Genomic DNA, 24,928 nt, shown 5'->3' on the forward strand with positions numbered 1-24,928 from the left:
TTTTTTGAATAAAAAAATAAGACAACAATAAAGCTAGCCCAATTTTTTTTTTATATTTTGAAAGATAATGTTACGCCGAGTAAATTGATACCCAACACGTCACGCTTCAAAATTGCGCCCGCTCGTGGAATGGCGACAAACTTTTTACCCTTAAAAATCTCCATAGGCGACGTTGGAAAAATTCTACAGGTTGCATGTTTTGAGTTACAGAGGAGGTCTAGGGCTAGAATGATTGCTCTCGCTCTACCGATCGCAGCGATACCTCACATGTGTGGTTTAAACAACGTTTTCATATGCGGGCGCTACTCACGTATGCGTTCGCTTCTGCACACGAGCTCGTCGGGACGGGGCACGTTTAAAAAAATATTTTTCTTAATTATTTTACCTTTTATTCTTCATTTTTACACTGTTTAAAAAAAAAAAGTGTTACTTTTATTCCTATTACAGGGAATGTGAACATCCCTTGTAATAAAAAAAAAGCATGACAGGTCCTCTTAAATATGAGATCCGGGGTCAAAAAGACATCAGATCTCATATTTACACTAAAATGCAATCAAGAAAAAAAAAATAAAAATAAAAAAATGTTGTCATTTAAAAAAAAAAAAAATGGCCTTTTAAGAGCTATGGGCGGAAGTGACGTTTTGACGTCGCTTTCGCCCTGTATTTTTATGGAGATGGGAGGGGGCCATCTTCCCCTCACTCGTCTCCATGCCCAGCAAGGGAGAAGATCCGATCGCCCCCGCCGCTGCCGGCGGCTCCGGTAAGCGGCGGAGGGCACCGGATCATGCCCGGAGGGAGGGCCCTGTCCCACCACCGATAAAAGCGATCTTGCGGCGAATCCGCTGCAGAGACCACTTTTATCTTAAAGCGGACCGCTCGCTGAAGAAGAGGATACCGGGGTTATGGTAGCTAGCTGCTGCCATAACAACGATACTCTTCTTCAAACAGCCGACGTATAACGACGGTGGGCGGTCCGGAAGTGGTTAATATACACTCACTGCCATGTCTTCATTCGGCTAAGTCTTCAGTAGAACATGTAAATGATTATTAAGGAATGGCTGAGCGAGCGGTGGCTTTCCATTGGTTAGAAAGAACGGCTGACGCTGTTTTCAGCCAAATAAACCGCAGAATCAACCACATCAATTATGCTGCTGTGGTTTTTTTTTTTTGTGGTGCTCCTTTATTTTCAGTAGAGCGCACTGAATCAGGGGAAATCTTTGCTTCTTAATTTGCTGGATAGATGTACCTTTATCCACCTGCTCCACACTAAATACCCCAAGGGAGGCGCTGTTAGCTGAAATCAGATGTATACATCTGTTACTTTCTTTTGCATGATTACACCGGCTGATGGTCCATCGACTGTAAAGTAATTTCCACTTGCCATCTGAGCCAATTCTTACATTTCTCTCATATATGAAAAAATCTGTGATTTTTTTTTTTTTGCTAGAAAATTACTCAGAAACATTATATATTTTCTAGCATAGACCCTAGGGAATAAAATGGCGGTTGTTGCAATTGCAAAGTGTTTGGGAGAAAAAAAAAAATACTTTCATGAACTAAAAAAAAAAAACAAAACACTAAAGGTAGCCCAATTTTTTTGTATAATGTGAAGGATGATGTTACGCCGAGTAAATAGATACCAAACATGTCACCCTTTAAGATTGCGCATACTCGTGGAATGGTGCCAGACTTTGGTACTTAAAAATCCAAAAAAAATTTAGGTTACCAGTTTAGGGTTACAGAGGACTAGAATTATTGCTCTCGCTCTAACGTTTATGTAAAATGCCGTTTAGGCGCGACCTACCTATGCGTGCGAGCACGAGGGGATGGGGGGTGCTTTTACTTTTTTTTTTTTTACTGTTTATTTTATTTTATTTTTTTTCCATTTTTATTTTATTCCTTTTATTACTATTACAAGGAATGTAAACACCCCTTGTAGGTAGTAAACACCTAGGGGTGTTTACGACCCCTTGTCGTAAACCCCCCTAGGAATAGGGTATGACAGGTCCTCTTTACAGAGAGATCTGGGGTCTATGAGTCCCCAGATCTCACCTCTATGCCAGAAAGCCAGAAAGATCTCATGCTTTCCAGCAAAAAAAAGAAAAAAAAAATCCGGTGCCAGAATAACGTTGTTTTGAGCCTCTGAGGGTCATAGAGATGGCCTGGGATCATCTGGTCCATGGCCAGCTCTATAGTAAACCGCCGCCACTGGTGGTTTCATTCTCCGGCTCGCCAATCGCACGGGCTAGCCCGGATAAGAACCGGAGGGCGACAGGAGGGGGGGTGTCTCCTCCCGACGTCTTTAAAAGCAATCAAGCAGCTAGAGAGCCACTATGATGGCTTTTACTTTGCAGGGAATCGCCTGCTGGAAAATAAAGATATCTGAATGATCCCTGCAGCTGCACACATCATTCAGATATCTCCACTTAAAGCCCAGGACGTCATATGACGGCCTCCAAAGCGGGAACGAAATTCAATGTTCCTAAAATTTCTTGGACAATCATTTAAAGATGAATTTATTGGATATTCTTTGCAGTCAGGTTTATATTTATTTTCACCTGTTTAGCTGCATTGAGAATGACTCTTCTGAAGGTCAGAGCTGGCAGGTCCTCTGAGCACATTCCTTGGGTAGATGGAGCTGTCCACAGCTTGGGTGCTGAAATTGTTAAAAAAAAAAGAAATGCAATCAGGAGGATGAACATCACCAGTGCCGGCCCATCCATTAGGGGCACCTGAGCGCCGCCCCCCCTATCCAAGGCCGTCACCCCCATGCTCTATCCACGGCCGCTATTTTGACAAAACTGCCAACCCATATTCATGCATTTGGCCCCTTTCGGGACGCCACGCGCATGAATTACAGTAGGGGGCATGGGGACGGTTGAAGCACCTGATTAGAGCCAGAGGCTCTAATAGGCTTCAAAATAAGGTGGGAGCCCAGAGCATTGCGTCGGGAGCCCACCCGGGTGTTACAATAGCGAATGAATATTCGCTATTGAAACACTGTTCCTCAATCCGGCCAATCACAAGCAGGTCTGAGACCAGTATTCCGATTGGCCAAAAAGAGAAGAGTCCCTAATGGTCGCCGAGGAGGAGGGAGGAAAGTAGTGAGTGTACAGCTCGTGTAAAAATAAAATAATTCAACACACGGCCATTAATATAAAAAAAACATAAATACAGCGCTCACAACCACAAACCCATCACAAGTGAAAAAAAAATCAAAACATAAAGTTCATGAACAACTGAAAAAATGAAAAACTGAAAAAATGCTTCACATCTGGTGTGCAAATAGTGCAGAAAAAATGTTTCAGAAATTTTCAGGCGTACCAAGACACCCCCACATGTGTCCCCACTCACCAGATCACAATGACACCCAGATTTTCAGTCTGGGGGTGAAAAGAGACTTAGAACGATATCCAAAGGACGTCAGGCAGATTCAGTGATGGGACTTGATGACAAATACTTCTTCAAGATGATATCTTAGCCATAAAAACAGGTACCCAAAAGGAAAGAGATGGACTAATAGTGAAGTAAACTAAGAACAGGTTTTATTGCGCAAAAAAAATGCATACTTACAGACGTAAGTTAAAAGCAAACGCCGTTACTGGCGTTGTTTCCACGAGACCGGAAGTGATGTCAGTCATGCCGGAAGTTGCGTCGCGTCAATGCATTTCGCCCTCCCACAGGGCGTCATCGAAGGACCTGCATTTCGCCCTGTGGGAGGGCAAAATGCATTGACGCAACGCAACTTCCGGCACGACTGACATCACTTCCGGTCTCGTGGACCAAATCTGAACCAAATACGTTTATCTTGGTCTCGTCAGACCACAGGACATGGTTCCAGTAATCCATGTCCTTAGTCTACTTGTCTTCAGCAAACTGTTTGTGGGCTTTCATGTGCATCATCTTTAGAAGAGGTTTCCTTCTGGGATGACAGCCATGCAGACCAATTTGATGCAGTGTGTGGTGTATGGTCTGAGGACTGACAGGCTGACCCCCCACCCCTTCAACCTCTGCAGCAATGCTGGCAGCACTCATACGTCTATTTCCCAAAGACAACCTCTGGATATGAGGCTGAGCACGTGACCTCAACTTCTTTGGTCAACCATGGCGAGGCCTGTTCTGAGTGGAACCTGTCCTGTTAAACCGCTGTATAGTCTTGGCCACCGTGCTGCAGATCAGTTTCAGGGTCTTGGCAATCTTCTTATAGCCTAGGCCATCTTTATGTAGAGCAACAATTCTTTTTTTCAGATCCTTAGAGAGTTCTTTGCCATGAGGTGCCATATTGAACTTCCAGTGACCAGTATGAGAGAGCGAGAGCGATAACACCAAATTTAACGCACCTGCTCCCCATTCACACCTGAGCCTTGTAACACTAAGGAGTCACATGACACCGGAGAGGGAAAATGGCTAATTGGGTCCAATTTGGACATTTTCACTTAGGGGTGTACTCACTTTTGTTGCCAGTGGTTTAGACATTAATAGCTGTGTGTTGAGTTATTTTGAGGGGACAGCAAATTTACACTGTTATACAAGCTGTACACTCACTACTTTACATTGTAGCAAAGTGTCATTTCTTCAGTGTTGTCAAATGAAAAGGTAGAAGAAAATATAAAATATTTACAAAAATGTGAGGGGTGTACTCACTTTTGTGAGATACTGTGTGTGTATATATATATAACACACGTGTGTTTGAGATTTGGGGTGCACACCTTAATGCCATAGGCTATGCACAATCACATCTATGGAAGGCATGTTGCTTCTCCTTGGAATCCATTATTTACTTGCAATTAAAAAGAAGAAGAGTTACTATAGAGAAGGGGTCTCCATACATTCTGAGCAAAGGGCCAAGTTACTGTCCTTCAGACTTTAGGGGGCCCGGACTGTGGCCAGTGGGAGTTGAAAATATCCTGGTGTCAGTGGAAGTAAACAATGCCACAATTTTAGTGGGAGGAATAGTGCCCCATTATTGGTGTCAGTGGAAGGAATAGTGCCCCATTGTTGGTGTCAGTGGTAGGAAAAGTCTCCCATTGTTGATGTCAGTGGGAGGAATAGTGCTCCACTATTGGTGTCGGTAGGGAAGGTTATAGTCCCATTGTTGGTTTCAGTGAGAGGAATAGCACCCCATCATTGGTGTCAGTGGGAGGATTAGTGTCTCCTCATTGGTATTAGTGGAAGGAATAGTGCCCCATCATTGGTGTCAGAGGGAGGAATAGTGTCCCGTTCTTGGTGTCAGTGGCAAGAATAGTTCCACCTATTATTGGTGTCAGTAGGAGGAAAAGTGTCCAATTGTTGATGTCAGTGGGAGGAAAAAGGCACTCATACATGTGAGTTGAATATCTTTTAATTTTTTGGAATAAAAGTTCTTTTTAAACGGCACTGAGCACTGAGGTTTTCTCTATTGTATCCATCTATATGAGGAACATTCATCATAGTTAACCAACGGTCCAGAGGATATCTACAGGGGTCGCCCCACACACGTATTTGACCTTACTAGCAATAGTTGGTCCAATCCCAAGGGTGAGTGCACATCTAGTAGGGGGCCACCCTATTTAAGCACATAAGGAGCACGGAACTACTTATCAAGTCACAGCACTGTATATGAGTTTTTCATCATTGTTACACAAGCACCAGCACTTTTCACTGGGGACTGTTTTATTTATTGATTGTTTTCAGTATTTTACATTTATTTTTTTGTATGTAGCAACATTACATATAGGATTTAGCGCGGTATATTTATTTTCAATCATGACTTGTTTACACCAATTTCACACTGCGGCTGCTCAAATCATGTGGTCATTTTTACTTTTATTTTTATCCATGATATTAATACATACATGAGGTGATTTATATTGGTAGTAATCCTTTTAGCGCTTTGGTCCATATATATATATATATATATATATATATATATATATATATATATATATATATATACAGTGGGGACGGAAAGTATTCAGACCCCCTTAAATTTTTCACTCTTTGTTATATTGCAGCCATTTGCTAAAATCATTTAAGTTCATTTTTTTCCTCATTAATGTACACACAGCACCCATATTGTACACACAGCACCCCATATTGTACACACAGCACCCCATATTGTACACACAGCACCCATATTGTACACACAGCACCCCATATTGTACACACAGCACCCCATATTGTACACACAGCACCCATATTGTACACACAGCACCCCATATTGTACACACAGCACCCCATATTGTACACACAGCACCCATATTGTACACACAGCACCCCATATTGTACACACAGCACCCCATATTGTACACACAGCACCCATATTGTACACACAGCACCCCATATTGTACACACAGCACCCATATTGTACACACAGCACCCATATTGTACACACAGCACCCCATATTGTACACACAGCACCCCATATTGTACACACAGCACCCATATTGTACACACAGCACCCCATATTGTACACACAGCACCCATATTGTACACACAGCACCCATATTGTACACACAGCACCCCATATTGTACACACAGCACCCATATTGTACACACAGCACCCCATATTTTACACACAGCACCCCATATTGTACACACAGCACCCATATTGTACACACAGCACCTCATATTTTACACACAGCACCTCATATTGTACACACAGCACCTCATATTGTACACACAGCACCCCATATTGACAGAAAAACACAGAATTGTTGACATTTTTGCAGATTTATTAAAAAAGAAAAACTGAAATATCACATGGTCCTAAGTATTCAGACCCTTTGCTGTGACACTCATATATATAACTCAGGTGCTGTCCATTTCTTCTGATCATCCTTGAGATGGTTCTACACCTTCATTTGAGTCCAGCTGTGTTTTGATTATACTGATTGGACTTGATAAGGAAAGCCACACACCTGTCTATATAAGACCTTACAGATCACAGTGCATGTCAGAGCAAATGAGAATCATGAGGTCAAAGGAACTGCCTGAAGAGCTCAGAGACAGAATTGTGGCAAGGCACAGATCTGGCCAAGGTTACAAAAAATTTCTGCTGCATTTAAGGTTCCTAAGAGCACAGTGGCCTCCATGATCCTTAAATGGAAGATGTTTGGGACGACCAGAACCCTTCCTAGAGCTGGCCGTCCGGCCAAACTGAGCTATCGGGGGAGAAGAGCCTTGGTGAGAGAGATAAAGAAGAACCCAAAGATCACTGTGGCCGAGCTCCAGAGATGCAGTTGGGAGATGGGAGAAAGTTGTAGAAAGTCAACCATGACTGCAGCCCTCCACCAGTCGGGGCTTTATGGCAGAGTGGCCCGACGGAAGCCTCTCCTCAGTGCAAGACACATGAAAGCCTGCATGGAGTTTGCTAAAAAAACACCTGAAGGACTCCAAGATGGTGAGAAATAAGATTCTCTGGTCTGATGAGACCAAGATAGAACTTTTTGGCCTTAATTCTAAGCGGTATGTGTGGAGAAAACCAGGCACTGCTCATCACCTGTCCTATACAGTCCCAACAGTGAAGCATGGTGGTGGCAGCATCATGCTGTGGGGGTGTTTTTCAGCTGCAGGGACAGGACGACTGGTTGCAATCGAGGGAAAGATGAATGCGGCCAAGTACAGGGATATCCTGGACGAAAACCTTCTCCAGAGTGCTCAGGACCTCAGACTGGGCCGAAGGTTTACCTTCCAACAAGACAATGACCCTAAGCACACAGCTAAAATAACGAAGGAGTGGCTTCACAACAACTCCGTGACTGTTCTTGAATGGCCCAGCCAGAGCTCTGACTTAAACCCAATTGAGCATCTCTGGAGAGACCTAAAAATGGCCGTCCACCAACGTTTACCATCCAACCTGACAGAACTGGAGAGGATCTGCAAGGAGGAATGGCAGAGGATCCCCAAATCCAGGTGTGAAGAACTTGTTGCATCTTTCCCAAAAAGTCTCATGGCTGTATTAGATCAAAAGGGGCTTCTACTAAATACTGAGCAAAGGGTCTGAATACTTAGGACCATGTGATATTTCAGTTTTTCTTTTTTAATAAATCTGCAAAAATGTCAACAATTCAGTGTTTTTCTGTCAATATGGGGGGCTGTGTGTACAATATGGGGTGCTGTGTGTACAATATGGGGTGATGTGTGTACAATATGGGGTGTTGTGTGTACAATATGGGGGGCTGTGTGTACAATATGGAGTGCTGTGTGTACAATATGGGGGGCTGTGTGTACAATATGGGGTGCTGTGTGTACAATATGGGGGCTGTGTGTACAATATGGGGTGCTGTGTGTACAATATGGGGTGCTGTGTGTACAATATGGGGTGTTGTGTGTACAATATGGGGGCTGTGTGTACAATATGGGGTGTTGTGTGTACAATATGGGGGCTGTGTGTACAATATGGGGTGCTGTGTGTATAATATGAGGTGCTGTGTGTACAATATGGGGGGCTGTGTGTACAATATGGAGTGCTGTGTGTACAATATGGGGTGCTGTGTGTACAATATGAGGTGCTGTGTGTACAATATGGGGTGTTGTGTGTACAATATGGGGGCTGTGTGTACAATATGGGGTGCTGTGTGTACAATATGGGGTGCTGTGTGTACAATATGGGGTGCTGTGTGTATAATATGAGGTGCTGTGTGTACAATATGGGGGGCTGTGTGTACAATATGGGGTGCTGTGTGTACAATATGGGGTGCTGTGTGTACAATATGAGGTGCTGTGTGTACAATATGGGTGCTGTGTGTACAATATGGGGTGCTGTGTGTACAATATGGGCTGCTGTGTGTACAATATGAGGTGCTGTGTGTACAATATGGGGTGCTGTGTGTACAATATGGGGTGCTGTGTGTACAATATGGGGTGCTGTGTGTACAATATGGGGAGCTGTGTGTACAATATGGGGTGCTGTGTGTACATTAATGAGGAAAAAAATGAACTTAAATGATTTTAGCAAATGGCTGCAATATAACAAAGAGTGAAAAATTTAAGGGGGTCTGAATACTTTCCGTCCCCACTGTATATATATATATAATTTTTTTTCACAATGATAGAGAATAGAAATTCCCATCACCACCAACTCCTGATTAATACACGTAAGAAAGGAACGCATGGCACTTGTCACGTCTTTCATCCCATCACCCGCTACGAAGATTGTCAAACAAGAACAGACATCTGATTCCGATCCCTCAACTATCACCCAAGGCTTCCAACAAGCTGCTTTTATTTGTACAATTAATTCTTAATCTAGTTCTCATTAAGGCATATCACAAAATCAAAACCTGTTTAGAGACAATAATTACATTAGGATACGTGGCGCGGGCCGGAGGGAAACGATGGAAGTCCCGATCCATCCTGGGTACACTTCCGATCGATGACACGGGGGGAGGGGAGGGGGGGGAGACGGCTTGTAAGAGTGTACTAAGCAATCACGGCTAACAGATGCACCAATTCCTTCTCATGCGTTCATCGGATTGCGAAGGGCGCAGCTGGCGCCAGGATTTCGCACTGGCGGAGACGGCAAACAGAGCTAATGATTGCGTCTTAACTTCGTCAACAGCGGCTGAAGGCTGGATGATCAGCCAGATGCTTTGTACTGAGGATTAGACCCGGTCTGAAGGTTCCAGATTATCGATCGTAAAATAAAGTTTAAAAAAAAAATTAAGCTTTCATGGAATGGACTAGAAAATAATTTAACCACTTGAGCCCCCCAGGCCAATTCTGATACTTCTCACCTACAAGTAAAAAATCTGCATTTTTTTTTTTTTTTTTTTTGCTCGAAAATTACTTAGAAACCCCAAACATTGTATATCTTTTTTATTTATTTTTATTTATTTATTTTATTTTTATTATTATTATCTTTTTATGTATTTTTATTTATTTATTGTTTTTATTAATTTTTATTTTTTTATATATTTATTTATTTTTTTATTTATTTATTTTATTTATATTTTGTATATCTTTTTGAAAGCAGAGGCCCTGGAGAATAAAATGGCGGTTGTTGCAGTTCTTTATGTCACACAACGTTTTTTAAAAAAAACACTTTAACCGTATCATCCCTGGAAGGTTTTACACTTCCGCCCATAGCTCTTAAAGGGCCATCTCTTTTTTTTTTTTCATTTTTGTAAATTACAACATTTTTTTTTTTTATTGCATTTTAGTGTAAATGTGAGATGTGAGGTCTTTTTGACCCCGAATCTCATATTTAAGAGGTCCTGTCATGCTTTTTTCTATTACAAGGGATGTTTGCATTTCTTGTAATAGGAATAAAAGTGACACATTTTTTTTTTTTAACAGTGTAAAAATAAAAAATAAAAGGGAAAATAAATAAGAAAAAAAAAATGTTTTAAACGCACCCCTTCCCACCGAGCTCGCGTGCAGAAGCGAACGCATACGTGAGCAGCGCCCGCATATGAAAACCACACATGTGATGTATCGCCACGATCGGTAGAGCGAGAGGAATGATTCTAGCCCTAGACCTCCTCTGTAACTCAAAACATGCAACCTGTAGAATTTTTTAAATGTCGCCTATGGAGATTTTTAAGGGTAAAAGTTTGTCGCCATTCCACGAGCGGATGCAATTTTGAAGCGTGACATGTTGGGTATCAATTTACTCGGCATAACATTATCTTTCACAATATAAAAAAAATGGGCTAACTTTACTGTTGTCTGATTTTTTAATTTAAAAAAGTGTATTTTTGAAAAAAAAAAGTGCGCTTGTAAGACCGCTGCGCAAGTACGGTGTGACAGAAAGTATTGCAACAACCACCATTTTATTCTCTAGGGTGTTAGAAAAAAAATGTATAATGTTTGGGGGTTCTAAGTAATTTTCTAGCAAAAAAAAAAACTGTTTTTAACTTGTAAACAACAAATCTAAAAAAGAGGCTCGGTCCTTAAGTGGTTAAGGGGGGAAAATCTTCCGGTCCTTAAGTGGTTAAGTGACAATTTCGCAGTCGTGCGACGCTGTACCCAAATAAAATTGATCTCCCTTTTTCCCCACAAATAGAGCTTTCTTTTGGTGGTATTTGATCACCTCTGCGCTATAAACAAAAAAGAGCGACTATTTTGAAAAAAACCTCAATATTTTTTACTTTCTGCTGTAAAATACATCCAAAAAAAACGTAAAAAATCGAATTTCTTCATCAATTTAGGCCAATATGTATTTTGCTACATATTTTTGCTTAAAAAAAAAAAAAAAGTGAATATTGATTGGTTGGCGCAAAAGTTATACTATCTACAAACTATGGGATAGATTCATGGACTTTAATTTTATTTTCCAAAGAACCCTGGATGAGAAAGGCTGATATAATGTATCTGCAACATTAAGAACCCGAAAGTCACATCAATCAGAATTCTTCTTACCCTCTTCTGACTTCAATAAAGGGAATTCTGATGATTGTGTCAAGATCTCAACCCTAACCACTTGACCCCTGGAAAGGTTTTACCCCCTTCGTAACCAGAGCATTTTTTGATATTCAGCACTGTGCTACTTTAACCACTTCAGCTCCGTAAAGTTTACCCCCTTTCGCGATTTTGCCGCAATTTGTGTTTTGCATTTCTTTTTTTAACACCGTATATAGCTGGTTGCTAAGGAGGGGTCCGGGAAGCCGGCCGCTGCGTCCTTAACAACCGATGAGTCATCAGCTGTCAGCGAGGTTCCCGCTGAATGTAAAAAAAAAAGATTTGCCGGCTAAAAAAAAAAATGTGAAAGAAAACAGTGTGGGGTCTCCCCCCCCCCCCAGGTCCATACAAGGCCCTTGGGATATGCAGCAGGACAATGATCCGAAACACAACAGCAAGTCCAACACCAAATGGTTCCAACAAAGCTAAATTAAGGTTTTGGAGTGGCTTAGTCAAAGCCCGGACCTAAATCCAATTGAGATGCTGTGACATGACCTTACACAGGCCGTTCATGCTGGAAAACCCTCCAATGTGGCTGGATTAAAACAGTTCTGCATAGAAGAGTGGGCCAAAATTGCTCCACAGCGATGTGAAAGACTCATTGCCAGATATCGCAAACGTTGCACTGCAGTTGTTGCCGCCAAGGGTGGCGCAACCAGTTATTAGATTTAGGGGGCAATTACTTTTTCACATAAAGCCGGGCAGGTTTGGACAGATTTTTTGCCTTAATAAATGAAACCATCATTTAAAAACTGCATTTTGTATGTACTCCGGTTATCTCTGTGGAATAATAAAATCTGTTTGACGAGCTAAACCATTTAAGTGTATATATATATAGAGAGAGAGAGAGTGAGATATATATAGATACACATTTGTGCTCATAAGTTTACATACCCTGGCAAAATTTATGATTTCTTGGCCATTTTTCAGAGAATATGAATGATAAAATAAAAACTTTTCTTTCACTCATGGTTAGTGTTTGGCTGAAGTCATTTATTATAAATCAACTGTTTTTACTCTTTTTAAATCATAATGACAACAGAAACGACCCAAATGACCCTGATCAAAAGTTTACATACCCTGGTGATTTTGGCCTGATAACATGCACACAAGTTGACACAAAGGAGTTTGAATGGCTGTTAAAGGTAACCATCCTCACCTGTGATCTGTTTGCTTGTAATTAGTGTGTGTGTGTATAAAAGGTCAATGAGTTTCTGGACTCCTGACAGACCCTTGCATCTTTCATCCGGTGCTGCACTGACGTTTCTGGATTCTGAGTCATGGGGAAAGCAAATGAAATGTCAAAGGATCTGTGGGAAAAGGTAGTTGAGCTGTATAAAACAGGAAAGGGATATAAAAAGATATCCAAGGAATTGAGAATGCCAATCAGCAGTGTTCAAACTCTAATCAAGAAGTGGAAATGAGGGGTTCTGATGAAACCAAACCACGGTCAGGTAGACCAACTAAAATTTCAGCCACAACTGCCAGGAAAATTGTTTGGGATGCAAAGAAAAACCTACAAATAACTTCAGGTGAAATACAGGACTCTCTGAAAACATGTGGTGTGGCTGTTTCAAGATGCACAATAAGGAGGCACTCGAAGAAAGATGGGCTGCATGGTCAAGTCGCCAGAAGAAAGCCATTACTACACAAATGCCACAAAGTATCCCACTTACAATACGCCAAACAGCACAGAGACGAGCCTCAAACCTTCTGGCACAAAGTCATTTGGAGTGATGAGACCAAAATTGAGCTTTTTTTGCCACAACCATAAAACACTACATTTGGAGAGGAGTCACCAAGGCCTATGATGAAAGGTCCACCATTCCTACTGTGAAACACGGAGGTGGATCGCTGATGTTTTGGGGATGGGTGAATTACAAAGGAACAGGAAATTTGGTCAAAATTGATGGCAAGATGAATGCAGTATGTTATCAAAAAATACTGGAGGAACATTTGCATTCATCAGCCAGGAAGCTGCGCATGGGACGTACTTGGACGTTCCAACATGACAATGATCCAAAACACAAGGCCAAGTCCACCTTTCATTGGCTACAGCAGAATAAAGTGAAGGTTCTGGAGTGGCCATCTCAGTCTCCTGACCTCAATATCATTGAGCCACTCTGGGGAGATCTCAAACGTGCCGTTCATGCAAGACAGCCCAAGAATTTACAGGAACTGGAGGCTTTTTGCCAAGAGGAATGGGCAGCTTTACCATCTGAGAAGATAAAGAGCCTCATCCACAAATATCACAAAAGACTTTAACATCAATGACAGCTTGAAGGGGGCAATACACGGTATTAAGTACTGGGGTATGTAAAATTTTGATCAGGTTTATTTGGGTTTCTGATGTCATTATGATACAAAACACAGTTGATTGATAATAAATGGCTTCAGCCAAACACTAACCATGAGTGAAAGAAAAGTTTTTTTGTGTTATCATTAATATTCTCTGAAAAATGGCCAAGAAATCATAAATTCTGCCAGGGTATGTAAACTTATGAGCACAACTGTATATATATATATTTGTGTGTATTTTTAAGTAATCCTAAATACATATTTGCTATTTTAGTACCATTTTGCTGTCTGTGTCATGGGAACTGATAAACCTTTATATTCATCGTTCTACTTTATTAAAGGGGTTGTAAAGTCAGAAGTTTTTTTTTTATCTGAATGCATTCTATGCATTCAGATAAAAAACCCTCTGTGCACAGCAGCCGCCCCCAGCACCCCCTAATACTTACCTGAGCCCCATCTCTCTCCAGTGATGTCCACGAGTGCCTCAGCCATGTGGGACTCTCCTCCTGATTGGCTGAGACAGCAGCGCGGTACCATTGGCTCTCACTGCTGTCAATCAAAGTCAGTCAGCCAATCAGAAGAGAAAGGGGGCGGGGTTGAATCAGGGCTCACAGGTAGCTGTGACTCAGCTCAGGTGCCCCCATAGCAAGCTGCTTGCTGTGGGGGGGAGGGGGGGCACTCAACAGGAGGGAGGGGCCTGGAGCAGTCAAAAGGGACCTGAGAAGAGGAGGATCGGGGCTGCCCTGTTCAAAACCAACTGCACAGAGGAGGCAAGTATAACATGTTTATTATTTTTAGAGAAAAAAAAAAACGAGACTTTACAATCACTTTAACCACTTGCTGACCGCTGCACGCCGATATACGTTGGCACAATGGCAGCGGTGGGCAAATGGGCGTACCTGTACGTCCCCTTTAAGAGCTAGCAGGGGGGGCCGCGTGACCGTGCCCGCGGGTCTCCCGCTGATCATGTCACGGAGCCGCGGAACGGGGAGATGCCTATGTAAACGAGGCATTTCCCCGTTCTGGCTTGTGTCATGACAGAGATCACTGCTCCCTGTCATGTAAGTAGTAGCCCGTCCCCCCCCCATAGTTGGAATCACTCCCTAGGACACACTTAACCCCTTGATTGCCCCCTAGTGTTTAACCCCTTCCCTGCCAGTGTCATTTACACAGTAATCGGTGCATTTTTATAGCACTGATCGCTGTATAAATGCCAATGGTCCCAAAATAGTGTCAAAAGTGTCCAATGTGTCCGCCATAATGTCGCAGTCCTGATAAAAATCGCAAATCGCCGCCATTACTAATTAAAAAAAATAATAATAATAAAAATGCCATAAAACTATTGCCTATTTTGTAGACGCTATAACTTTTGCGCAAACCAATCAATAAACGCTTATTGCAATTTTTTTTTTTACCAAAAATATGTAGAAGAATACATATCGGCCTAAACTGAGGAAAAAATATGTTTTTTATATATTTTAGGGGGATATTTATTATAGCAAATAAGTAAAAAAATATTGCTTTTTTTTCAAAACTGTCACTCTTTTTTTGCTTATAGCACAAAAAATAAAAAACGCAGAGATGATCAAACACCACCAAAAGAAAGCTCTATTTGTGGGGAAAAAAAGGACGTCAATTTTCTTTGGGTGCAACATCGCATGACCGCGCAATTGTCAGTTAAAGCGACGCAGTGCCGAATCGCAAAAAAAGTGCTCTGGTCAGGAAGGGGGTAAAATCTTCTGGGGGGCTGAAGCGGTTAAAAACTGCATCTTGGATTTACTCGAGTTATCTTTGTGTAATAATAAAATTTGTTTGATGATCTGAGTCATTTAAGTGTGACAAATATGCAAAAAAAAATTTTCAGAAAAGGGGCAAATACTTTTTCACAGCATTGTAGATAGATAGATAGATAGATAGATAGATAGATAGATAGATAGATAGATAGATAGATAGATAGATAGATAGATAGATAGATAGATAGATAGATAGAAAGATAGAAAGATAGAAAGATAGAAAGATAGAAAGATAGAAAGATAGAAAGATAGAAAGATAGAAAGATAGAAAGATAGAAAGATAGAAAGATAGAAAGATAGAAAGATTGATAGAGAGATAGATTGATAGAGAGATAGATTGATAGAGATATATTTGTGTGTATTTTTATGGAATCCTATATAAATATTTGCTATTTTAGTACCATTTTGCTGTCTGTGTAAATATTTATATTTATTGTTCTTCTTCATTAATAAAAACTCTCTCACAGTTGGAGTTCTCCTTTAAAGAGATCTCTTGTTTGTCAACAGGAAGGCAGAAAAAAAATAAAAAATAAAATAAAAAAAGGCAAAAAAAGTAGCGAATTCAGCAGTGATTACAGACACAGTCATCCCTCATTGCCGTGGAATAGCATCAAGCTCACTATTTTCCACATTCCCTATTCATGTGTTTTTTTTTTCTGAACTCGGAGATTTAAACGCAAATAAAAACAGCTGCCAAAAATCCATTATTTTGAAACATCTACCCACTCCGCCGGCTTTGAAAGGAGATGTTTTGAACTCGGTTAGGTATATTGCAAGTCTTTCTAGATGAATACTCGGCTGTCGTTACAGCGTGTTCCTGGCAGCGGAACACACGCCAAACATCTGCTCGCTGAATCGTTTTATCTCCGTACTTTTCACGTGACACTTGGCGACTTTTTTTTTTTTCTTTTTTGAGCTTCCTAGATATTGTAATTGAGTTGACTCTTCTCTGCCGTGGATGAAAAAAAAAATGATTTAAAGCCTTAATGTAACGAAATAGGAGAAAAGTTACAACTTTTTTTTTTTTTTTTTCCTTGTGTGACCCCCTTTAGTGAGAGTTTCCCCCACTTCCTGTTCCCGTGACACAATAACAAGAGATAGGAAGAAGAAGACATATACCGTGTTTCCCCGAAAATAAGACCTACCCTGAAATTAAGACCTAGCGTTATTTTCTAGCAGGGCTGTAATAGAAGCCCTAACCCGAAAATAAGCCCTAGTTTCAAATGCTTGTAAAATCCTATAATCCACTCTATTACAGTAGAATATAATGTACAATGTGTGTGTTTCTGTAATATAATTGTGGGGAAGAGATCTCCGGCGGGTTACAGAAGCGCTATAATGAAGGTATTTGGCACAATTATATTACAGAAACACACACATTGTACATTATATAATACTGTAATATAGTAAATTATAGGATTTTACAAGCATTTTGAATCAGTTCACACTGGGGATTCCTGGCAGGGAGAGGGAGGGGGATAGAAGACAGCACATTACATGGTAAGACCTACCCCGAAAATAAGCCCCCCTGTGTCTTTTACTGACAAAATTAATATAAGACCCGGGCTTATTTTCGGGGAAACACGGTATAAATAGGGCCCAGACAGCAACCAAAAGACCAGTAAAAGTTTTCCCCAGAATAGAATTGTTCTTTTTGTCCATTTCCCATCACTTTCTGTCCTGATAGACAGGGTGGGAAAATCTCACCAAAAGAGACACAAATAGCAATAAAAAAAAAATTGCCAGAGTCTCTAACACGTCTGTTCACTATCTAAAATGAAATGAAACATTTTTCTGCAGTGAAGCCTAAATCCTCCCTCCGGCCCTCAGCCTTGCACAGGTGTACCGGCTCCTCTCCTGGACTAAAACAGCTTCCTCTGATTTCACTGCACACTGTGAGCTTCCCACAACGTGCATTAGAAGCTGCAGCAAGTCAAATAGAGCCCCGCTTAATTTCCTGGGCTGGAGGACGCCCAGCATCCTCTAGCCCAGGGATATGCAATTAGCGGACCTCCAGCTGTTGCAAAACTACAAGTCCCATCAAGCCTCTGCCTCCGGGTGTCATGATTGTGGCTGTCAGAGCCTTGTTATGCCTCATGGGACTTGTAGTTCTGCAACAGCTGGAGGTCTGCTAATTGCATATCCCTGATTCTAGCCCCTTTCCCTGCCCAGCTTGACTGTCCTTGGTCCGTTCATTTTCATTCATTGGATTCCAGTTCTTTCAAATCATGGCGGCTCAGCGTCACATGTGGGCGTTACCTATGCAAATACAGTCTGCCTAGAAACGCCCACTCCTCCAGACTGACACCCACATCCAGGGTTCTAATGAAAAAAAAAAAAGTGGGAGGGGCTGAACCCCCTTAGATATGATTTCCATTCGGAAGTATCTCACCAAAAATGTTTACAGAAATCCAACCGAGAAGACCCATATGTTGCCAACATCCCAATTTGAACAATATTAACCACTTCAATACCGGGCACTTATACACCTTTCTGCCCAGGCCAATTTTCAGCTTTCGGCGCTGTCGCAATTTGAATGACAATTGCGTGGTAATACAACACTGTACCCAAACAAATTTTTTATCATTTCATTCCCACAAATAGAGCTTTCTTCTGGTGGTATTTGATCACCTCTGTGGTTTTTATTTTTTGCGCAACAAATAAAAAAAGACCGAAAATTTTGAAAAAAACAAGTTTTTCTTTGTTTCTGTTAAAATTTTTTGTAAATAAGTTTTCTTCCTTAATGACAAGCACTGATAAGGCGGCACTGATGGGCACCAATGAGGTGGCACCAATGAGGTGGCACTGATGAGGTGGCACTAACGGGCACTGATGATGGGCACTGATAGGCGGCACTGATGGGCACTGATAGGTGGCACTGATGGGCACTCATAGGTGGCATTGATGGGCACTGATGATGGGCACTGATAGGTGGCACTGATGGGCACTGATAGGTGGCACTGATGGGCACTCATAGGTGCTACTGATGGGAACTCATAGGTGGCACTGATGGGCACTCATAGGTGGCACTGACGGGCACTGATGATGGGCACTGATAGGTGGCACTGATGGGCACTCATAGGTGGCACTGGTATGCAGCACTGATGGGCACTCATAGGTGCTACTGATGGGCACTCATAGGCGGCACTGATGGGCACTCATAGGTGGCACTGATGATGGGCACTGATAGGTGGTACTGGTATGCGGCACTGATGGGCATTCATAGGTGGCACTGATGAGCACTTATATACGGCACTGATGGGCACTCATAGGTGGCATTGATGGGTACTTAGGGGTGGCATTGATGGGCACTGATGGGCACTGATAGGTGGGAACTGATGGGCACGGATGGGCACTGAGAGTTGGCAACGATGGACACTGATGGGTAGCACTGATTACACTGATTGGTGGCACTGATGAAACTGATGGGTGGTATTGCTGGGCATCACGATATGATATATAATGGTGCCAGTCAGTGCCCATTTGTGGGCACTGATTGGCACAGATCGGGCATAATTTGCACATGTGGATGGCCATGGGGTAGTGGTTAAAGAAAGAGTACCCCCCAAGGAATACTAAGGGACTTTTGAGGCAACTGATCAACAATTGATGAAAAAAAAAAAACGTTTTTTGGTATTTTTTTTCCCCACGAAAGTGGTGTTACCCTTTAACATGGGTGTTCAAAATTTAAAAAAAAAATTGCTCCAGACACAAAATGGTTACAAAAAAAAGGAAACAACTCTCTAAGGCCTCTTTCACACGGATGATCCGTATGTCCGTTTTTCATCCATCCGTTTTCGGATGAAAAACGGACATACAGTCATCCCTATGGAGCGTCGGATGTCAGCGGTGACATGTCCGCTGACATCCGACCCCGCTCCGATCCGAAAAGTGTAACGGAGGAAAAACCTACTTTTCCCTCCGTTTTCGGATCGGATCGGATGACGACGGACACTACGGACCGTCATCATCCGATCCCCCCATAGGGGAGAGCGGCGCTCTGACAGGTCCGTCGCTGCACAGCGTGCAGCGATGCACCTGTCATCTTCCTGCTCAGCGGGGATCGGCGGAGCGATCCCCGCTGAGCCAGCGTGTGTTCACGGGGCGGATCATGACTGATCTGCCCCGTGTGAAAGAGGCCTAACTTTTTGCTGATAAAATGATACTTTAAAAAATAAATAAAAATCACACTGTTGCCACAGATTGCGATGTCATGATTTTATTCAGACAGACTTGTAAAGATACGGACATGCTATATATTTTTTTTTTGGTAATTTTTTTCCCCACGAAAGTGGAGTTACCCTTTAACATGAGCGTTAAAAATTAAAAAAAAAAATTGCTCCAGACACAAAATGGTTACAAAAAAAAGAAACATCTTTCTAACTTTTTACTGATAAAATGATACTTTAAAAAATAAATAAAAACATAAAAACTACACTGTTGCCATAGATTGGGATGTCATGATTTTATTTAGACAGACGTGTAAAGATACGGACATTATATATTTTTTTTTTTGGTAATTTTTTTCCCCACGAAAGTGGAGTTACTCTTTAATATGAGTGTTAAACATTTTTTTTTTAAATTGCTCCAGACACAAAATGGTTACAAAAAAAAAAAAAAAAACATCTCTCTAACTTTTTACTGATAAAATGATACTTTAAAAAATAAATAAATATTACACTGTTGCCACAGATTGCGATGTCATGATTTTTATTCAGACAGACTTGTAAAGACACGGATGGGTCTACAATAAAATCTAATAATTTACAGAAAGACATTTTTGAAAAATATCTGGGGGGGTGTTCTGTACACCATCTGTTTACAGAACGCCTCCAGTTTCCGTATTGAATTTTTCAGAAAATCAAAGATTAAAAAGGAAAGGTATTTTTTAATAACATTAAATTACAATAGGACTTGGGTAGGAATTGTATATGCTATATCATTTTTTTTATTTGCTCATTTTTTTTCCCATGGAAGTAATTATCCTTTAACATGAGTGGGAACATTTTTTAAAAAATTGCTACAGGCACAAAATGGTTAAAAAAAAAATTGCAACATCTCTCAATGACATTTTACTGATAAACTGATACTTAAAAAAAAAAAAATAATACACTGTTGCCACAGATTGTGATGTCAAGATGTTATTCAGACAGACTTGTAAAGATACCGATGGGTCTACATTAAAATGTCTAATAATTTACAGAAAGTTATTTTTGAAAAAATATCTGAGAGGCATTCTATTTGTGTATAGAACGTCTCCAGTTTGCCGTATTGCATTTTTCTGAAAATTACAGCTTGGAAAGGAAAGGTATTTTTTAATTTGATCCCATTACAATCTGTCTTGTGTAGCAATTGTACATGCTATATTATTTTTATTTGCTATTTTTTCTTACAAAAGTCGGGTAGCATGAGTGTAAAAAATAAAAAAATAAAAATTGCTCCAGACACAAATTGGTTTAAAAAAAAATAAACAGTGGATATAAAAAGTCTACACACCCCTGTGGTAAAATGTCAGGTTTCTGTGATGTAAAAAAATGAGACAAAGATAAATCATTTCAGAACTTTTTCCACCTTTAATGTGACCTACAAACTGTACAACTCAGTTGAACAACAAACTGAAATCTTTTAGGTGGAGGAAAGTAAAAATAAAAAAAAATAAAATAATACGGTTGCATAAGTCTGCACACCCCTTACACTAATACTTTGTTGAAGCACCTTTTGATTTTATTCCAGCACTCAGTCTTTTTGGGTATGAGTCTATCAGCATGGGACATCTTGACTTGGCAATATTTGCCCACTCTTCTTTGCAAAAATACTCCAAATCTGTCAGATTGCGAGGGCATCTCCTGGGCATAGCCCTCTTCAGATCACCCCACAGATTTTCAACGGGATTCAGGTCTGGGCTCTGGCCGGGCCATTCCAAGACTTTAAACTTCTTCTGGTGAAGTCATTCCTTTGTTGATTTGGATGTATGATTTGGGTCGTTGTCATGCTGAAAGATGAAGTTCCTCTTCACGTTCAGCTTTCTAGCAGAAGCATGAAGATTTTGTGTCAATATTGACTGGTATTTGGAACTGATCATAATTCCCTCTACCTTGACTAAGGCCCCTGTTCCAGCTGAAGGAAAAGAGCCCCAAAGCACGATGCTGCCACCACCATGCTTCACGGTGGGTATGGTGTTCTTTTTTGGTGATATGCAGTGTTGTTTTTGCACCAAACATATCTTTCGGAATTATGGCCACAAAGTTCAACCTTGGTTTCATCAGACCAGAACACATTTTCCCCCACATGCTTTTTGGAAACTTCCGATGTGTTTTTGCAAAATGTAGTCGGGTTTGGATGTTTTTCTTAGTAAGAAAAGTCTTCCGTCTTGCCACTCTACCCCATAGACCAGACATATGAAGAATACGGGAGATTGTTGTCACCACATAGCCAGTATTTGTCAGATATTCCTGCAGCTCCTTTAATGTTGCAGTAGACCTCTTGGCAGCCTCCCTGACAAGTTTTCTTCTCGTCTTTTCATCAATTTTGGAGGGACGTCCAGTTCTTGGTAATGTCACCATATTTTCTCCACTTGATGGTGACGGTCCTCACTGTGTTCCATGGTATATCTAATGCCTCAGAGATTCTTTTGTACCCTTCTCCTGACTGATACCTTCTAACAATGAGATCCCTCTGAGGCTTTCTAAGCTCTCTGAGGACCATGGCTTTTGCTGTAGGATGTGACTAAGAAAATGTCAGGAAAGACCTACTAGAACAGCTGAACTTTATTTGGGGTTAATCAGAGGCACTTTAAATGATGGCAGGTGTGTACTGACTCCTATTTAACATGAATTTGAATGTGATTGCTTAATTCTGAACACAGCTACATCCCCAGTTATAAGAGGGTGTGCACACTTATGCAACCACATTATTTTAGTTTTTTTATTTTTACTCCCTCCCCCCAAAAGATTTTAGTTTGTTGTTCAACTGAGTTGTACAATTTATAGGTCACATTAACCACTTCCGGACCGCCCACCGTCGTTTTATTTTATTTTTTTTATTGCATCTTAGTGTAAATATGAGATTTGAGGTCTTTTTGACCCCCAGATCTCATGTTTAAGAGGTCCTGTCATGCTTTTTTTCTATTACAAGGGATGTTTACATTCTTTGTAATAGGAATAAAAGTGGCACAATTTGTTCTTAAAAGAACAGTTTAAAATGATAAAAGCTAAAATAAATAAGAAAAAAAATTTTAAACTCGCCCCGTCCTGATGAGCTCGTGTGCAGAAGCGAACGCATACGTGAGCAGCGCCCGCAAATGAAAACGGTGTTCAAACCACATATGTGAGTTATCACCGCGATCGGTAGAGCAAGATAAATAATTCTAGCCCTAGACCTCCTCTTTAACTCAAAACATCCTTGTAGAATTTTTTAAACGTCGCCTATGGAGATTCTTAAGGGTAAATGTTTGTCACCATTCCACGAGCGGGCGCAATTTCGAAGCGTGACATGTTGGGTATCAATTACTCGGCTTAACATTATCTTTCACAATATAAAAAAAATTGGGCTCACTTTACTGTTGTCTTATTTTTTAATTAAAAAAAATGTATTTTTTCCAAAAAAAGTGCGCTTGTAAAACCCCATACCCATGACAGGACTTTATACAAACTTTCCTGTGGATTTTTGAACAAAGGGCGTTGGCCATAAGTTTGTATTGCATACAGACGGCAGGACTTTTCCAGCCAACTTTCACCAAATCACGTGGTTTTTCAGCTCTTTACCACTACCCTTTGGTCAACTTCTGTATTGTTGTATGATATTGTGTCAATCTTGCCGTTTTTATCGGCGAGATTGACACCTTGCGAGCCGAGTTCACACTGGTGCTGGGATCCGACTTGGATCCCAGTCAATGCCAGGCACTGTGTTTGGTATGAATCTTGTGTGGGAACTCCACGCCAAATTTTAAATAAAAAACCGGCATGGGTTCCCCTCCAGGGGCATACCAGGCCCTTAGGTCTGGTATGGATTTTAAGGGGAACACCTACGCTGAAAAAACAGTGTGAGGGTCCCCCCAACATCCATACAAGACCCTTATCCGAGCATGCAGCCCAGACAGTCAGGAAAGGGGGTGGGGACGAGCGAGTGCCCCCCCTCCTGAGCCGTACCAGCCGTACCATGCCCTCAACATGGGGGGGTGGGTGCTTTGGGGGAGGGGGGCACCCTGCGGCCCCCCAAACCCAAAGCACCTTGTCACTGTGTTGATGAGGACAAGGGCCTCTTCCCGATAACCCTGGCCGTTGGTTGTCGGGGTCTGCGGGCGGGGGGCTTATCGGAATCTGGGAGCCCCCTTTAATAAGGGGGCCCCCAGACCCCGGTCCCCCACCCTATGTGAATGAGTATGGGGTACCCATTCACCTAGGGAAAAAAGTGTCAATAACAAAACACACTACACAGGTTTTTAAAGGAATTTATTAGGCAGCTCTGGTAGTCTTCTTCCGACTCCGGGAGTCTTCTTCCGACTTCGGGGGTCTCTCCGGCGTCTTCTCCCAGTGTCCGGTTCTTCTGCTGGGCTCCTCCGCTATCTTCTGCCGCTCTTTTGCAAACAGTGGCCCGGACTTCTATGTCATCTTCTTCCCTCTTCTTTTCTTCCATGTTGACACGATGCTCTCTCCCAATGTAATGCTGTGTAAGCGCTCCGTAATGACTTATATAGGCATGGGGCGGGGTCACCGGGTGATGTCATCTGATGACCACGCCCCCTTATGACGTCAGAGTCCCAGCATGTCGCGGGACTGTGACGTCATAAGGGGCGGGGTCACCGCCTATATAAGTCATTCTGATCACACACCATTACAGTGGGAGAGAGCGTCATGTCAACATCGGAAGAAGAGAAGAGGGAAGATGATGACGCAGAAGTCTGGGCCACCGCTAGCAAAAGAGCGGCAGAAGATAGCGGAGGAGCCGGCAGAGAGACGCCGGAGGAACCCCCGAGGTCGGAAGAAGACCCCCCGGAGCTGCCTAATAAATTACTTTAAAAACCTGTGTAGTGTGTTTTTTTTATTGACACTTTTTTCCCTAGGTGAATGGGTAGGGGTACGATGTACCCCATACTCATTCACATAGGGTGGGGGGCCGTGATCTGGGGGCCCCCTTATTAAAGGGGGCTCCCGGATTCCGATAAGCCCCCGCCCGCAGACCCCGACAACCAATGGCCAGGGTTGTCGCGAAGAGGCCCTTGTCCTTATCAACATGGGGACAAGGTGCTTTGGGGTTGGGGGGCCGCAGGGCGCCCCCCTCCCCCAAAGCACCCCCCATGTTGAGGGCATGTGGCCTGGTACGGCTCAGGAGGGGGGGGGCGCTCGCTTGTCCCCACCCCCTTTCCTGACTGGCCGGGCTGCGTGCTCGGATAAGGGTCTGGTATGGATTTGTGGGGGGACCCCCACGCCTTTTTTTGGTGTAGGGGTTCCCCTTAA

General features: G+C 42.0%; 1 protein-coding gene across 1 annotated transcript in view; it reads left to right on the forward strand.

The window, feature by feature from the left end:
* Window positions 1–24,928, forward strand: part of TNMD (tenomodulin) — a 164,990-nt gene that overhangs the window by 63,135 nt on the left and 76,927 nt on the right. The window lies entirely within an intron of this gene.

This window comes from Aquarana catesbeiana, linkage group LG09, assembly GCF_042186555.1.
Source record: "Aquarana catesbeiana isolate 2022-GZ linkage group LG09, ASM4218655v1, whole genome shotgun sequence".
Classification (NCBI taxonomy): domain Eukaryota; kingdom Metazoa; phylum Chordata; class Amphibia; order Anura; family Ranidae; genus Aquarana; species Aquarana catesbeiana.